Source organism: Chlorocebus sabaeus, chromosome 12 (assembly GCF_047675955.1).
Source record: "Chlorocebus sabaeus isolate Y175 chromosome 12, mChlSab1.0.hap1, whole genome shotgun sequence".
Classification (NCBI taxonomy): Eukaryota; Metazoa; Chordata; class Mammalia; order Primates; family Cercopithecidae; genus Chlorocebus; species Chlorocebus sabaeus.
Genome location: NC_132915.1, coordinates 39,464,493 through 39,483,898, shown reverse-complemented (window position 1 = coordinate 39,483,898; position 19,406 = coordinate 39,464,493). Strand labels below are relative to the sequence as shown.

Here is a 19,406-nt window from a genome sequence, read left to right as displayed (position 1 = left end):
TATATAATCTCTAATAGCCATTCTACCAATTATAAAATATGAATGTGTATAGCTATATATATGTATACACACACATACATATGTGTGTATGTATATATTAGATATATATATAATATATAATATATATTTTTATATATATATAATATGCTCAGAAAATGGTAGTTAATTAGGTTTCTGTGGATTAATTTATTTGGTATTTTCTAAAATGAGAGTTAACTAGGGTAAATTCTGATAAGGGACAGTCCAGATTAAAGAGGATAAAGTGAGAAGTACGATGGGAAGAGGCATCAATGATAAGCTAAGTGTCGAAAAATTATATTGGTGACTGATTTTATTCCTCCAAAATTGTCTTTCATCTGAACATTGCTTTGAATACTGAGTATGTATTTGTATGTTATCATTTATTTTAGAAGTATTTTGGAGGAAGAGGTGGACATAAATAGGTGAACAGGAGAATTTTCAGCTTATCTTTCTTTGTTCTAACTTTAAGCACAGCAATAGTTGATCACTAACAATTATAATGGAACATGTTTTGGAGCATCTGACAAAGCATGTGATTCTGTGTTTCTTTAATTTAATTTTTAAAATTTTACATTTTTTCTTCGTCAGCGCCCTATGAGTGCCAAGTTATTTATTATTTAAAGTAGTTTAAAGATATATTACTTTTTGTATCTGAAATATTCAGTTGTTTTCCTAAAACTCCTTCCAGATACCATGCCTGTTACCCAAAATAGGAGAACCTTTGCTACAAGAAGAAGTGCTAATAGAATCTTACAAGGAAATTCTGTAGCAGGTTATTGGCATCCTGAAAAGAATCTTTTTGAATGTATTCAGAAACACTGTATCTTGACATTTTAAAACTGGGAACAACCCTCATTCCTGTATCCGTTCACAAAACACTGCCAATACTCAAAGGTGTTGGTTCCCTCCCACCCCCGCGTTTACATTTGTTTGCCTTTTGACAATTACTCTGTTCCCATGCTAGTACTTTATTTAACTCTGAACCTCTCATGGGTAATCTGCAAGTCTGTACTTCTTTACTAGATCCTACTCTACCTCCTTCATCCCAGCCGAACCACACACAGACGCTTTAGATTTTAAACACAATCTAGGAGGGATGTCTGAGTAGAATTTTTTTCCCCGGGTCAAGTTTAAAAAGTCATAAATAAAGTAAAAAATTTCAGGAAAAGAACCTGGAAATGTAACTTATGTAAAACCTTATGTAAACTACATAAAAGTTTAAAAAGGAAAAAAAAAAAAAGATAAAATGACAATAATAGAGTCTCTAAAGACCAGAGATTATTTAACGGGGGAGGGGGTTGATAAAGGAGGGAGTGGGAAATTGAAAAATCTGGAAATTAACAAAGCTATTTTTGGCTGAACATACCTGCTGAGGAAGAAACAAAATTAGCCTATACTGTAATAAGGGAAATTTGGATTTTATATAAGGAAAAGGGAAAATACTTAAATACTAGAAAAGGATTTTCATGATGATTTTGGAATTCAGTTCATAGAGCTCTTGAGAAATAAGGTAGATGTCTCCCTGCTTAGGAAGCTTTAGGCTGTTATCCTTCTTAGAATCATAAGTGTAGACTCACACGTCCCTATTGTACCATTTTGCTCTTGTGATTCTGAAATCCTCATTAACATTGGTTTCAGGCTTATTTCTGTCTACTGAGATCCATAGAAAGTGGTTATCTTTCTCTAGTTGAGCTATTCCTTTCCAAGCATGTGTTTTCATAATCTGAGAGCAAGGTTAGGATTTGGAAGCTAGTGAGGGATGTAAAAGACCAGGTTCAATGTCTCTGGTCTTCCTGTGTAAATCTTACCCAATTTGAGAGCACAGTCATTTTGAATAGTGCAGAAAACATTTTTCGCTAAGCAGCATCACTGTCTTCCTATCGAAACCACTAAGTTCTTGGTCTGTGTCTATAAGATATTTTAAGGGAAGGAACGTAGTGATAAAATGTAACAGCCTTTTTTTTTTTTTTTTTTTTTTTTTTTTTTTCCCCTGGATCATGACCTTAACAATACTTTGACTTCTACCCAGTGATACACATTTGGGTTCTGGCCTCCACAACTGTGAAATAATAAATTTCTGTTGGGTTAAGCTACCAAGTGTGTGGCAATTTGTTACAGCAGCCATGTGAAACTCCTACAGAATTTTTACGTAACATCTCAAACAATTAAGTGAGCTCCGTTTACTCAGTGACACTCCAAAAATCCTCACCTCCTTTCACAGTGCTGTAGATATCTGCCTATGAAAAAACAAAAATGGCACCAGCTTATTCAACCTAAGGGTCATTACTGTCGATACTTTTCACAAAGTTTCTTCTGGAATTCACAAAAGGTTCAGTTATGATAAAATATGTATCACAGGCCTTGGCTAAGGTCATACTCTTAGTTGTTTTATCCATCTTTCTTCAGGTGTTCATTTGATTACCAACAAAACAATTCGTAATAATTCAACCAGTACCTGTGATTTGCTAACACCATCATCAATTTGCGGACACCATTCAGTGTATCTTGGGAACTTATACTTTGATATTTCTACTAAAAACTAATGAAAAGAAAACAACTAAGTAGTTTTGATGAAGTTATATAGAGTAGAAAAGAAAAATAAGCAAATAGCTAAGAACAATGTGGTAAATGCTTCCCACTACTGCTACTGCAATTATACATTTAGAAAATACTATGGGAACACCGAGGAAGCCACTAAGTGCCTGGGGAAATCCTAGAAAGATTCTCAGAGGAAGTGGAACGAGAGGGTCACTAAGCAACCCTCTGATCAAGTATATTTTGATGGACAATTTGGGGAGAGAGAGCAATACAGACAAAGTATAGGGGTATCTAAAAACTGAGTTTGTATGCGAGATGGTTTTCTATTTTTAGAAAACTAAAGTTTGGAATGTGTTGCAGGAATACATAGGAGGGTGGAAATTGCAGGCATTTTTTTTTCTTCTGCTGAGCTCGATTACCCTTACAATTCCTTATTTCAGTTTTTAAATGCATAAAATAGCATTAGCCTCTCCAGGAACCCTTTAATTTCTATATTATTAGTAGCAGCTGTAGTAGTAATTAATACTTAAAGCAATGTCTATCGTTTTTATTAGTCTTAGAAATTGGTTTTATAAGAAAGATAAATAAAATAGAATATATATTTTTTGTTTTTAAAGAAATTGATTCATTGATATTAATATATTTGTCAGAGGTAAAAATTATATTTTAATTTACCTCTAACTTTTTCTTTTTTTAATTATTTCTCCAAATAAGTAAAACATCATTTCTTTCTTATTCAAATGAGCATAACTTATTAAAAAGTGCCACATAAATTTTCAACCTGATGTTAATAACAGTCTGAGTCCTATTTTTTTTTCTTTTTTTGTAATTACCAGCACCCAAAAACTTGAGAGGCCAATTATTAGCGAAGTGGTCCAATCTCCTTTGCCAACTTGTCTTACATTGACTAAATAAAGGGACCTCATACTATGTTATTGCTTTTTCTTATTCCTAGTAACAATAGTTAGCTGGTGCCTTAATTAGATTCACATTTACTTAGAGAGGTTGCTGGTCACAGGTAAACCCCATACCCCGTATATTACTTCAGCAGCCTACTTATTTTGTTGCTGGACTCATAAACCTCACATTGTGCGCCCAACTGCATCTTGAGTGGTTTTTCTAAAATGCTGATCTGAACACCACTTTGACTTTTTTTCTTTTTTTTTTTTTGAGATGGAGTTTCACTCTTGTTGCTAAAGCTGGAATGCAATGTGCAATGGCATAATCTTTGCTCACTGTACCCTCTGCCTCCCAGGTTCAAGCAATTCTCCTGCCTCCGCCTCCCGAGTAGCTGGGATTACAGGCGCCCACCATCACACCTGGGTAATTTTTGTATTTTTAGTAGAGATGAGGTTTTGCCATGTTGACCAGGCTAGTCTTGAACTCCTGACCTCAGGTGATCCACCTGCCTCGGCCTCGCAAAGTACAGGGATTACAGGTGTGAGCCACTGCATCCGGCCCACTTTGACTTTTCTTTCTTTCTTTCTTTCTTTCTTTCTTTCTTTCTTTCTTTCTTTCTTTCTTTCTTTCTTTCTTTCTTTCTCTCTCTCTCTCTCTCTCTCTCTCTCTCTCTCTCTCTCTCTCTCTCTCTCTCTCTCTTTCTTTCTTTCTTTCTTTCTTTCTTTCTTTCTTTCTTTCTTTCTTTCTTTCTTTCTTTCTTTCTTTCTTTCTTTCTTTCTTTTTTTTTTAGACTGAGTCTCTGATGCCCAGGCTGGATTGCTAGAGTGCAGGGGCACAACAGCGAGATCTCAAATCTCAGCTCACTGCCACCTCCGCCTCATGGTTCAAGCAATTGTCCTGTTTCAGCCACCCAAGTAGCTGGGTTTACAGGTGCCCAGCACCATACCCTGCTAATTTTTGTATTTTTAGTAGAGATGGGGTTTCACCATATTGGTCAGGCTGATCTCGAACTTCTGACCTCAGGTGATCCACCCCCCTTGGCCTCCCAAAATGCTGGGATTACAGGCATGACCCACCGCGGCTGGCCCCACTTTGACTATTCTAATCGGTTGGCAGCTTCTCCTAATTCTCAGAGCTCAACTCTTTAACAGAATGTCATTGCTGTTTGGATTCTGGTGTCCTCTTTTTATCTCTTACCTCCATTTTCTGATCTTCCTTGCAGTGAACATCGTCTTGCTTTCTTTTCCATGCTCTGTTTTGTTTCCAGACCTTTATGCATACCCTGCTGTACCTTTAATTCAGAAAACTCTCTCCCATTCCCTTGTTCCTTGCCAAACTAACTCCTACTCCTTCTTTGAGTCTTGGTTTATATATGACTTTTCTAGAAAGAATTTTTTTATTTCTCACAAAATTTAGTGACCCCAGGCAAAGCCAGTTAAATTGCCAACCCCAAAATCATACAATTACTGTGTTAAGTTCTATAAGCTTCTATATTTTCTTATAGTGCCTTGTAATTGCCCTTTTAAAATATTTTTTACAACCCTTGTTTCTTTGCTTGCTTTTCTTCATTACTGCTTTCTGTGAGGGCAGGATTCATGTTTGTCCTGCTGCTTGTTGTGGAACGTTGCAAAACATGCTACAAATTCCTCCCATGCACACTTCCTTTTGAAAGTGATATTATAATAACTCTCTGCCAAGGGTGGAATATATTCTCCATCCCATTGACTCTGAGCTGTATTTGTGACTTAATTTAACATATAAAATGCTGCAGAGATGATAAGGTTGGGCCTTAAGTGGTGTTATCACATTTAATCCCAACCCTTTCTACTCTGATAGCCCCATGTAAGGAATTCTGGGCTAGCTTCCTTGCGGATGAGAGCCCCATGCGTATTGAACTCAGCCAGCACTAACTCTGCATATGTGTATGAAAACATGTTTCCTCCTGCAGTCGGCAGCTGGAGTCACCCTAAAAATGGCAGCAGGGCAATTCCCACAGTGAAATGCCCCAGACTTTTCCTAGATGGGACCGGTTGGGATTCCAAAGAAAGAAGCACTAAACTTCAGGGCGACCAGTCCAAAGCATTTATTCACAGAACTTACATACAGAGGGAGGCTGCAGCAAATCCTCACAAAAGACATCAGGTGTGCTACCTGGACAGGAAATAGAGTGGCCAAGACACTTCCTATTTCTCAGTCAGGACAGAAAAGAAAGGAAAAAAAAAAACAAAACAGTCATGGAAACTGGAAGACCCTACATTTAAGACTACCTAGCCACAGTGAGCCTTCGAATGATTACAGCAGACTGAGTGACCCCAGGCAAAGCCAGTTAAATTGCCAACCCCCAGAATCATACAATTATCGTGTTAAGCTCCAAGTTCTGGGGTTATTGGTTTTGCTTCATAAATAACTGATACAATTGTTGTATTCACAGTGTCTTTTGTAGTCACAGTACTTGGCACACTGTAGTATACAAATTAATCAACTTATTTGCTTCTGGTGAGCCTTATGTCTTCATTCTCTAAACAAAACCTACCATGCAGTGCCAATGACATGTGAATACTCATGCGCACCCATGACTTCTACCACCGCCTATTGAGATGCATGCTTTCCAAAATATCCTGCCATTTCCAGAGTTGAGAATGGCAGTTTTACTTGTAAAAAAAGATATTATTTATCTAAGTGTTATAAAGAATGAAAAAAATATTATTGAAAAAGCTAGTTATTTCTAAGAAGACTAAGTTGAATGATTTGGAAAGTCATAAAAAGTTTAAAAGTCTCTAAGATGTTATAAATTAAGTCTAGGAATCACAACTATAAAGGATTGAGGTGGAACTCCAAAATTGATGAAGGACTTTTCATTCAGATTACTTTACAAGTAATTTCTCACTCCTAATAATTTATATAGTATTTAAGAATAAACAGAGTGTTAAGATATGCCATCATCATGCTTTCATGAGTTATACTTTAATGCTGACTTCCAATTAATAAATGAATTACAATGTCATCTAGGATATTTGACTTATTGAATGCATATCCATAAAATGAATGAAAATAAGTAGAATTGGAAGCAAAATTGCAAGTTAGAACTGAAAGGAATTTGAAAGGCCACGTTCAAAACTCTCAGTAATTAGTTGGGACCAGTTGGGATTCCAAAGAATCACTAAACTCCAGTAAACTCTAAAGTACATTGTTGTTGAGAGGTCTTTGTGCAAATGCCTAATTCATGGTAATTTGGAAGCTCCTAATATAATAAAAATCAGGATCCTAACTATATCTAGGCCATGTAGATAATATTGGCTACATCTCAGTTTTTGGTAAACTGCATTTAAGTCCATTGCTGTGCTATATTCTGGTTTAAAAAAGGGTGAGAGAGCTGATTCATCTATTCATCCTATTTCACATGATGCTGTGTTGCATGCTATAAGAGACAGAAAGGTATATTTAAAAAAAACACAGCATTTTAACCATGAAAGAGATAAAAAAATCAGACAATCAAATTAAGAACAGTTTTAAAAGAGCATTTATGGATTATTAGCAAGAAGAAGGCTGTATACATTGAATAAAACATGTTAGAATTATTCTTATGTTGATTACTTAAAAAGCAAAATACCTTTTTTCTCCTGGTAGGATTAGTGAATAATAGGACTGTTACTGCTCTCAAGAACATTAATCATGGGGGTTTCTAAATATATCAACAACATGAAGTCAATAGGTTTCCTAATTGTGGAGTTATTTAACATGGATGCTAGTATCTTAGAGGATTTTTTTTTTTCTGTAGTCTTCCCTAGATGTTAAAATAATCTGATAACTCAATTTTCTGTATCTTATGACAGTAGTCTAGGCTCTGTCATACGAATAAATAATTTATACATTTGAGAATGCCATTTTGAGTAGTGTACTTAATGTTTTCACACTTTAGTGATTCCTAATACTGCATTTTTATAGCATTCAGTGATTTTATTTTTTTCTACTAATGTTATTTATGAGCAAAAAACCTATCTTGGCAAGGCTAGTCATTTTAGAAACCTCACTGGAAATGGTTCAGTGTTAATTCTGTTTAGGGGAGGATTCGTAAAGGATGATAAATGCGTTGTGTTATAATAACCTCATGCTTTCATCTATCATATTGTTAAATCAAATTGCAAGTGTTGCATTAATGTGATAAAATGCTTTTTTCTTACTTTTTCTTTTAGTCATTTAAGAACTGAAATCAGGCCGGGCGCGGTGGCTCACGCCTGTAATCCCAGCACTTTGGGAGGCCTAGGCGGGAGGATCACAAGGTCAGGAGATCGAGACTATCCTGGCTAACGCAGTGAAACCCCATCTCTACTAAAAATACAAAAAAATTAGCCGGGCGCGGTGGCAGGCGCCTGTAGTCCCAGCTACTCAGGAGGCTGAGGCAGGAGAATGGCGTGAACCCGGGAGGCTGAGCTTGCAGTGAGCCGAGATCGCGCCACTGCACTCCAGCCTGGGGGATAGAGCAAGACTCCATCTCAAAAAAACAAACAAACAAAAAAAATAGAACTGAAATCAAATGGGAAAATTATTCCCAAGTAAACAAGATTGCAAAATATTTAATCTATACAACCATAAATTAAAAACAAAAGATTGATCATATATATTTAAATTTATAAATTATGCAGATAATATTAATGCTACATTGCATACAGGTCATCTGTGGGAGAATAATTGACTCTCAGGTTGAGTTTAATTATGTTTAAGTTTTCCAAGTGCCAATCAAAAACTTTGATCCAATAGACTGGATTGTATCAAAAGTTTGTTGACGTTGAGTCCTCTACTTTCATACTCCCCTCAATAAAAAAGAATATTGTTTATTTCTAGCATAACTATCTTCTACCACTGTGCATGTTCTGGTACACAAGTGAAATTGTTAATACTTCCTCTCAAACCTGAGCCATTAGTTTGGAGGATAATGTTCAAATGTAGACCCAAAAAAAAAAAAGTCTCTGCTAGAAATCACTCTGGAAACTCTCTTTCTTTATGCTGCAGGCTTTTTATTAAACACTTGTCCTCTCCACAAGAAACAGACATGGCAGGTTTTATTATCTACTTCTGCATCATATTATGATAGAATGTTATGATGCTTCACAGGAAACAAGTTAGGTCATAACCCTCACATGTAGATTCCACAAGTAACAACAACAGGGAAAGAAAACTGGTGGTTCTACAGTGAATGTATGTTAAAACATAAATTATAATCTGCAATACAGATATAAAAAGATGATAACTGACATTTAAAAAGCACAGGTCTTAGAGTCAAATTAGCCTGTGTTTTAATCGTTGTCTTGCGCATATTAGCCATGTAACATTAGACAAGTTATCAAGTCTCCCTGGGGTGTTTGTAAAATGCAGATAACAGCCATTCCCTAAGGATTATGTGAAGATTAACTGAGTTAATTAATATATATGAAGTGCCTAGAATACAGTTTATCACAAAGGAGGAAAGATATACATGCTAATTTTCCTTCTCTCTTTTCTTCAGGAGTAATGACAAGACTCCTCAAAGCAAAAACAAATTTCTCATTGTAATGGAAGTTTATGCATCATTCAAAACTGGAAAGTGTCATTGAAATTATTGCTTCACATGTTCAGTGGCTTTTATTTTCTTCTCTTGACCTTGAATATATCCTGGTAGTTGAAAACCCCCTTTTGTACTCTCATTAAATATAGTAAATCTTAGTAAATCAGAGTTCACAAACAGCTGGGACCTCATATAGAAAACAGTTTCAAATTCTGTAAAGATTCACAGTGAGATCATCTTTAATGCTGTTCTGATAATAGTGTGACAAAAGAGCTGGTAGATTTTTTTTAAAAAATATTTTTACACTTTCATGCTGTTGTTTATATTGCATTAATCTCCTTGACTTGGGAAATGTGGTGTCTGATTTTTTACACAAAAGGTTATGAACGTGGCAATGATTTTCAGTTTCACAAGCACTGCTGTGGTTATAGACCTTTATTACATGTGCTTTAAGTCTTTCTGCCCTTCAGGTGTGATGTGTAAAAAGGAATAAAAAACTCACTGCGAATTACAGAGTTTTCTCTGTGTCAAATAGGACATCCAAAGGTTTTACATGCCTTCTATTATTGATCCTCGGAAAACCTCGCATTTATAACTTTGACTGACTGAAGAGATATTGCTTGTTCGCCCCCACATATTATTTTATAAACCAGAAGAAGAGAGGTAAAAGCAACAAAGAAATGGCGGGAAGGAACTAAGAGTATGATAGTTCTTACTAGGGAAAGAGGTGGGCATAATTCTACTATTCATCAAAACCTTTATTTAAATAATAAATTGCTGTCAAAGTATAACATTTACCAAAACATATACTACATTCTATGCACTGTGCTAGGGCTGGGGATTCACACATCCACGTACCCAAATTCTTGTCTCAGAGTTTTAGTGTCTAGGTTATTGAATTCTAAAATTTTTCCTTCCTTCCTTCCTTCCTTCCTTCCTTCCTTCCTTCCTTCCTTCCTTCCTTCCTTCCTTTCTTCTTTCCTTCCTTCCTTCCCTCCCTCCCTCCCTCTTTCCTTTCTTTTTTTGTTGGGGCCTCACTCTGTTGCCCAGGCTGGAGTGCCATGGCTCCATCTTGGCTCACTGAAACCTCTGCCTCCCAGGTTCAAGTGATTCTCATGCCTCAGCCTTCCGAACAGCTGGGATTACACGCACATGCCACCACATTTGGCTAATTTTTCTATTTTTGGTAGAGATGTGGTTTCACCATGTTGGCCAGGCTGGTCTTGAACCCCTGACATCAAGTAACCTGCCCACCTCGGACTCCCAAAATACTGGGTTAACAGGCAAGAGCCACTGCACCCAGTTTAAAATTTATTTTTTATTGAAACCAGTGAATCATCTCATTATCAAAAGGTTTTGGAATTATTCCTACCCTACCTTATGATTCTTTCCTTAATTAGTGGAAAAATATCTTTGAATCTAAGAGATGTACAAGTGAATGTGACCAGATGTGTTAAAATTTTAATATATGAATTTAAAATGTTTGAAGATTCTCAACATTATTGTATGTGAGGGGAAAATGATTCTATTTCTTTATGAACATTCAATCAGAACACAATTATAATAGTTATTTCTCCTTCGTGGTTCTCTCTGTCTCTACTTTTTAATATGCATTGGCATTTCATTGTTTGCATACTAGTTTATTCATCACTAAAAAGGCTTTGATTTTCTTGAAAGTTTTTCTTTGACATTTTATTTTATCTGAAAAAAGTAACTTTACAGTTGTTTCTTATGTCCTGTCTTCGTCCCCTTCACTTAGACTCTTTCATTTTTCATCTCTCCTCTTTTCCTTTACTTTTTAAGTTCCAGCCTTAGATGCTGTCTAGATCCAAGTCCTTGGGAAAAGGCAAAAAAAAAAAAAAAAAGAAGAAAGAAATTAAATAAATCAAAACACCTGCAACAGCACTTCTTCTCATATTCTCTCTCCTTTAAATAATTACTCATGCTAATCTAGTTATTTGATCTTAAACAATAGTTACACGGACACATTTAAAAAAACATTAACAGTCTCTGCAGTTACTCAACACTGTAATCCTTCAGAGATATACAGTCCTCTTCTTTTCTTAAGCACTTCCTTTGCACAAAGGATTATAAATATAAATTGCTCATAATCCTAGTTCATGCAACAGTCATCATCCATCCATGCAATGCAACTCTTCTTATTATTGTTTTCTTTTCTCCTTCCTTTGTTCCCAATTATAGTCCTCTGTTTTTCTGAGGTACCCATTCTAGTATACTTAGTATATCTCCTCTCCTTTCAGGGATGATAAAATGTGTATTGTTTCTTTAAAATAATGACAAACATAAATTGAGCACTTTACTATGTGCTAGGATCTGATCTAAGAAGTTGTCGTAGTTAAAACCCGTAAAAACTTTAACAAGAAAATAGCATTATTCTTATTCTTATTTAAATTATTATTATCCCCACTTACCTTTTTTTTAAGGTAGACAGCAAGATATTAAATAATTTAGCCAAGATCAGAAGCCAATATATAGAAAAATACATTACATGAGCCAAGTAACTTGGTTGAGGGCCTGTGTTTCTAATCAAGTATATGGTGTCCTTTAAGTGCTGTCTTCATATTTTAGTGCATATTTAGTGCATATTTTAGTGCATATTTAGTGCCTGTAGGCATGGAATTGTTGAGTGATATACATGCATGCATACCATCGTGAAGTATTGCCAGATTATTTCTAGGATGATTGCACTAATTTATAGACCCACTTGAAGTGCATGAGTCTCAACTGCTTCTGTATTTAGAACTTAATATTTTCTTCCTTTACATTTTTTGCCAAACTACTGTTTATAAAGTGAAAATCAAGAGTTTTACTGTCCATTTATTTATTTCCTAGCATGTTAGAATATATCTTCAAAATACTTACTTGTCATTTTGGTTTCCCCTTCTGTAGAATTTTTGTATTAATATTATTAAATAAGTAAACAGATGTTAAACACTTAGAGATATTACTGATAAATTCTAAGAGCTCTGCATCTGTTGTTGTTGTCATTATGATTGTTATATATGGGAAATCAAATTGAAAAATTTTTCCAGAGAATTTGGAAGAGTCACTAATTCCCTGTAATTTAGACATTCCAAGTATATTCTCTGATGTTTTTACCCATACGTTTATTTTTGTCTGTGATGTACTTTGGTTAAAAATCTCATTTTGATGCAGTAAATGCATTCCTTTTTGTTTTCTTTTTTGGGGCAGAGTCTCACTGTGCCACCCAGGCTAGAGCAAGGTGACATGATCTCAGCATACTGCAACCTCTGCCTCCCGGGTTCAAGCGATTCTCCTGCCTCAGCCCCCTGAATAGCTGGGATTACAGGCACTTGCCACCACAACTGAATATTTTATTTTATTTTATTTTATTTTATTTTATTTTATTTTATTTTATTTTATTTCATAGAGATGAGGTTTCACCGTGTTAGCCAGGATTGTCTTGATCTCCTGACCTCATGATCCACCTGCCTCAGACTCCCAAAGTGCTGGGATTACAGGCAGAGCCACCGCACCCGGCCATTCCTTTTTATAAGTATTTATGATACATAGTCGTATTTAAGAAAGCTTTTCTATCTCAGAATTCCAAACATAGTATCTTATACTATTTTTTCTTATCAATGTAGGTTTTTCTTTCACGTTTTAGTATTTTATCCATTTGAAGTTAATTTTCAAATGGATATGAGGTCAGTTTTTTTTTTTCCTCCATGTAATGAGAAAATTTTCAAACACCATTTACTAACAGTTCACCTTTTAAAAAATATATAGATTATATGTTGTTAGGCCATCACACTACTCCATTTGATAGTAACTGCAGAAGTACAATGCTATCTTAATTACTATGCTTTTTAAATATATCTTAGCGTCTGACAGAATCAATCTCTATTTTTGTTCTTATATCTCAAAATTGTTTTACCAACTGATGATCTTTAACTGAAAAAAAAAGTTAGTGTTTGTGAAGTCTCTTGAAACACCCTGAGGTTTAGATGTGAATTGCATTAAGTGATAAGTGAATTTAGGAAAACAGATATTCACAACGTTAAGTCACTTCAACTGTGAACACAGAATTTCTCTAAATTTGGGGAGTACTTTTATGTGTTCTAATAGAGTTTTAAAATTCCATATATGCTAGTCATAGCCTTTATTAGGTTAGCATTTTTAATAAGCTTTGTTGTAGTTTCTCTTTGTATTGTAAATGATATCTTACATTTGCTGGTTGAAAATTGCTCATATAAAATTATATTATGGTAAACAAACTCCTATTTTTAGCTCTAAAGATTAGATGGCTATCCTGAATTGTCTATATAAAAATCATAATCATTAATTAACAAACATTTGTTATTTTATCCCTTAATTTCAAACCTATATGAAGCATTTGTTTTTCTTGACTTACAGCATTACCTAGGAACTTCAGTTCTGTGCTAAACAGTAGAAGTGATAGAAGACAATCCTGATGCTATTCTTAATCTTAACAAATTCTAAAGTTTATTCATTGAATATGATATTTACTTGGATTTTTACAGTATTTTTATAGGGTTATGGAAGATTAATTCTAATCCAATTTTCTAATTTTCTTTTCCATCATTAATATTTTTAACTTCATAAAATCATTTTTCTCCAGCATAAATGAGATGATCATGTGACTTTCATCCTTTGACTCATAAATGTAAATATTTATATTTATACATAATTGAAGGTTGAGTCACCTTTGCATTTCTGGGATAAATCATGCATCATTATGATGACAGTTTAAGAATATACTGTTGATTTGGTTAGCTAATCTATTTTTTCATATTTTTAAGTATAGTTCATAAATGAAATTAGCCCATTAGTTTTTTTTTTTTTTAATTTCGTACTTTATCTGGTTTTGGTATCAAAGTTAAATTATTATCATTAATTTAAAATAGGTGATTTTCATCTTAAAAATTTCTAGAAAATTAGACGGACTCTCTTGAGAAGTTTGTTAGTGTTCATCAGTGAAATGATCTACCAGAAATAGAATATTTTATTTAAGTTTTCACTTTTATTTGAGCCGATGTGGCACAACCCAACTGAACAAGGAGAAGAGTAGTAGGAAAAGAGGTCAGTGATGAAAGGGAGGAGGCTGCAGAACATGTGGGCTGCTTTTACTTTAAGAACTTTGGCTTTCATCCTGTGGACATATTGTTTCTTTTACCAATGTGTAAGAAACATCTTTGTGCTTTATGTCTTCTTGTTGCCTTACATTTCCCTTTGTGTGAAATAAAATACCTATCCTATATATAATTTGATTGAAATATTTTCTGACATTTTAAAAAATATATTTTAAATTATCAAATATTATATATCTTTTGGAACTGTATGTGTATATTACAGATGAGTTAAGGTTAACCTATGGTTCTGTTTTAAGAAGTTAATTGTAAGTCTATCTTCTGATTAGTCTAGTAATATTTATTCTAATTGCTATCATATGTTGTCATATCTGATTTCTACTTTTTATTTATGACATTTTTCCTTTTTAAGACTTTTCTTTCAGTGAAATAATCTAGGTAATCAAATTTAATTTTGCTAGCTAAAGAAAATAGTATGCTTATTTTTGCAATTATCGTCTAAACCTGAATAATAGTATCATCTTCTAGTCAACTGTAGGCTTACTGCTGAAGAGTGTAGGCTGTTTACCTAGACTGGCTGGGTTGAATACTAACCCTGGGCAAGTTAGTCTCTGCTTCAGTACTTTATTTTAAAATAAATAATAATAATAGTTATTTATCTTATTGTGTCTTAGTGAGGATTGAATGAGCAAATATAGGTCACACACTTGAAAAGTGCATTGCATTCAGTAAACCTATAATAAATGTGGGTTATCATATCCCAAAGTAACAATCTTAATATGCTCTTACTTCCCTGTCTGACCCCTTCTCCTCAAAATACTCCTCTTTCCAAGCAATATATAAATACTATATTAGTAAAATTTGAAATCATTATTCTGGACATTTAGGGATATGTTTTTTCATTACTGTTATTCCTTTAGACAAAAGTAAATTTACTAACTCCTTTATTCACTTGTTTTCCATAGATATTGTAGTCTTCCAGATTGGCTGCTTTTTATGTTGGCAATATCTTCTAAGAGTTATTTCAGAAAGACTTTTGATATTTGTGTTTTCTAAAACTTTTTATACCAGATACATCTGTTTTCATCTCAAATTTAATTGTTTTCTTTTAAGCTGAAAATAACATTCCTGGCTCAAAGTTCTTTTTCTTCAATATTTAAATGTTATTTGATTGTCTTCTTGCATCCACGGCTGTTGATATGAATGATGTCTAACTCATTCTATGTTTTCGGTGACCTACTTTTACTTTTTGAAAATTATGACCATTAAAATTTTGGTTTAATATTTAGCATTTTACCTATAGCATACCTATATATTATTTTTAATCTCTCTTATTTGATAGTTCATGAACTATTTTTATCATGTCTTGTTGATTTTTTAATTCTAGAAAATTATTGTTCCCCATTCCTGTATTTCCTCACCTGTATTTATTACTTTTGTGTGACTCATAAAAGTACATTTTTACTTATCTATATATCGTAGGTTCAGTTGGGACATTTAATCACCCAGGGTACATTTGTAAATGTCTGAAAACATCTTCGATTGTCACAACCTGGGGGTACTCCTGACATCTATTGAGTAGAGATCAGGATGTTGCTAAACATCCTATAATGCACAGGAAAGCCCCTCACAACACAGTATTATATGGCCCAGAATATCAATAGTACAAAGTCTGAGAAACTCTAATGTGCCTGAACCCTTCACTTATTATTTCTTTTTAAATTTCATTGTGTAGGAGGCCAGCAATTTGATCTTCCAACTTAATAGTCTGTTCTTTTTCTATGTACATTTTGCTATACTGCTCCTCTGTTGAATTCCGTATTTCATCAATTATATTTTTCATATCCAGTTTTCTCTTTTATCACCTGGAAGGCATTCAAAAATTTTTATCCTTTCCTACTAATTTTGGCTCCTCTAATTTGACTCCTCTCTTCTTTTAAAGCAAATTAATTGAAGTACTCATATCCCTCAGAAGCTTTGTGGTTTTTTCATGTGATTCCATCTTTTATTTCCTTAACAATATTAACTGCCTGGTCCAGTGACATGTTGGTAGCAAAGGTGGAGAGAAACAATATCCCGGGCCCTAGATTTTATACTTCTAAATGAGTATGGAAACTTAGGGAATACTCTAGCTTTCCATTGGCACAATCCTTCCTTTTGCCCCAATCCCATTCCAAGGCAAGTAAATGTCTTTTACAACTTGGAAACTCACAATCTCTCCATTCCAGGCATTCTGGTGGACAGCCAGTCTTTACTATAATTGCTCACTAATGGAGTCCAGAGGGTAAATAAGAGAAGTACAAGCAAAGAAATGCAAGTAATGATCCACTAGGTGGAGGAAAGTAAAAATTAACAACTAGAAAGTGCTCCTCTAGTTTAGCTCTTACTAGCCACCTATCTCTGGACTGCTCCCATTTTGGTTTGAAATTGGCTATTTCTGGTACCTTATATTTGAGGTAGATAATCTTTTTTTTTTTTATAAAAGGAACTGGATAGTAGATAACAACCACTTTGAAAATGTGCAATAAAGAGAACTACTGACTTGAAATTTACAGATGAGCCAGTATTTAAATTTGACCCCTCATAGGCAGAGCTAAAAGAAGAAAGAATAATGGTCAAAAGAACATACCCCAATTCAAAAAGAGTTAACAATTAATTATTTAAGTCCTGCTAATTCTACCCTTTAAACTATATCTCCAATTCATTCACATAATTTCATCCCCATTGACACTAGCCTAATTTGAGCCCCTATCATAGTTCACCTCACATATGAGAAAGCCTCCTAATTCATCTGTGTTTTCCTCTGGTCTTCCTGTCCCACCTATCTTTCCATTTGTTTTCTATGCTGCCACTGGTGTGTTCTTTCCAATATGCAACTTTCATAGTGTCACTCTTTTTTTGTACAACATTTTAACAGCTTTCCTTTGTTCTGAAGTACAAACTCATTATTCTAGCATACAATGCCATTTGTTATAGCCCCTTGGTTTTCTGTCTTTTCTACCTGTCCTTGCCCTCTTCCCCTGTGCCACTCTGGATTTATTAGCCATCTTCAATTTATCATTCTCTTCCCTGAACTTCCAAATTTATATTCTTCTCTTTCAACATTGGCTCCTTACTCACCTTTCCTGGCAATTTCCTACTCATCCTTGGACTGAGTTTAAATGCTGGAAGCACTCCACGATGAAACCAAGTATACTACCCCTCTAGAATATTCATCACAATGTGAAGCAACTTTCAGTTCCATTCATTTTTCTCAATGCTTTTTTAAAGGTATAAAATTTGTGAAGGCAGGGACTCAGTCTTACTATATCCCATGTACCTAGCATGCTGGTTGTAACATGTGTAGGTTACGTGAATGAGCAAAAAAATGAAACAAACATCAACAACGCTGTAGAAGAGAGCTACCACGCAATAAAGATGCTGTGCTTGCTGTTTGTCTTTTGTAAGAATGTGCTTCAGTGAATAAATAGGAAAAACTCATCCTAAGCAATTTCTTGATTAAAAAAAAAAAAACTAGACATTAAGTGTTTATTCCATATCAATAGTGTATTATATTAACTTTTCCATGCACAGTTTTTCTTCTTTGGAACGTAGCACTTACATAGTTTACTCAAGTGGAGCTTGTCTTTTATAGAGATGACTGTGCGGCTCATAAACATGGTTGCGGATCTCTGGAGGCAACTCCTAAAGTAGTTCACTTCCTAGGCCCCTGTCACCTCAGAGATATAATTATTTGTATGATTTATGTGCTTGCAAGGAACCTTTGTTCAAGATAACCTTTTCCAATCACTTTTATTATGTAACTGTCAAAGTACCCTGAGATTTGGGATTTATCTCTGCCTGCATGGATCCTCTTTTGGTTTACTTACAGGTCTGATAATTGATTTGATTTTTGATATATAGGTCAAAATGTTGCTTTTTTCTTGTATTGGTTCTGGACAATTTTATGGATAATCTGAGTGATTCGGTTTGGATTGTTGAAAGGTAAACTCCCTAGAATTTTCTGTTTCTAAAATGTCTAGCTTTTTACATTCTTAAAAGATGATTTAGACTTCTACCAAATTTGGAATAGGAAAAAAAAGAACACATTAAAAATCTTGAGTTGAAAAATTTTATATAAAAATAGTTATTTGTACAAATAAATGATGTTCAAATAAAATACTAGATTTACATGTAATATTAAAAGGTTAATACAAAGCATTGTGCTATATTGAATAAGAAGTATTTAAAGTAATGTAACAATTTATGCTCCTCAAAAATAAAAAATAAAAAAAAACCTTTGCTTTTATGGCCATTTTCCACCAAATAAAAGAAAATATCCCTAACAAATATTATTCACAATACACTGTGTTTCAAAGGAACAATAACAAGCCATTTTAAACTAAATTGCAGTTTAGTTTTATGTCTATTGTTACCATACTTTGCAGTCAAAAGTATAAAAAGATGTTGGAAAATGCTATTAAAAAATAACCTTCCTTTATGTTTTATAGTATCCATGTTGAGATTTTTTTAAGTTTTATTTTTGTTCTCTGTTTCTTTCTAATTCCAGACAAAGTTGTGTTATTGTGTTGAGTATAACATTATTTATGACAACCTCATACATCAAGGCTATATATGGTCATACTATTCCACATAGTTTAACTAATTTAATGATTTGCTTTAAATAAAGATTTTTGAAAATTAGAAATTAAATCAAATAAAAATAATATTTCAACATACCTCAATATTTAAATATAACAGTCTTTGCCACAGGGTAACATTAGTTTGCTAATGAACCTAAGACCTGTATATTAAGGGATTGCAAGGTTTTCCATTATGTTCAAAGATAACACATAAAAAATCTTAGGCCATCACTTTCTGTTCAGATAGTTACTGCAGAAAAGTATCTGGTATTCTTAACCATTAGATCTTAAGGTAACCATATTTAATGTTATGTATATTCCATTTTTCTTATGTTTTCAAATTTAGACAGATAATTTATTTGTTTGTTGATAGGATATAGACTCAAATAATAAGAGCTATCATTCCTCAAGAGCCATGGGTAAGCCAGATGCTTTTTCTTAACATGATTTCTAATCCTCATATTTTCTTTCTGATAATAGTAGTATATTAGTTTTACAAGGGAAGAGACTGAAATTTTGGTGAGGCTATGTGACCTTATCGGATTTAAGAGAGCTAGTAAGTAGCAGTACTATTGCAGGGACAGCATTCTGATAATTTTTGGATTGATCCAGCTTCTTCCATTGAGTAGTTCTTATCTCTCTTAACCCAATGAGTAATACTTAAGGCTTTATTGTCAAAGAAAGAAAAAT

The 19,406-nt window shown here is 34.0% G+C and overlaps 1 protein-coding gene across 29 annotated transcripts in view; it reads left to right on the top strand.

Annotated features, from left to right (window-relative positions):
- Positions 1-19,406, top strand: part of PTPRD (protein tyrosine phosphatase receptor type D) — a 2,332,079-nt gene that overhangs the window by 423,734 nt on the left and 1,888,939 nt on the right. The gene's annotated exons all lie outside the window — the stretch shown is intronic.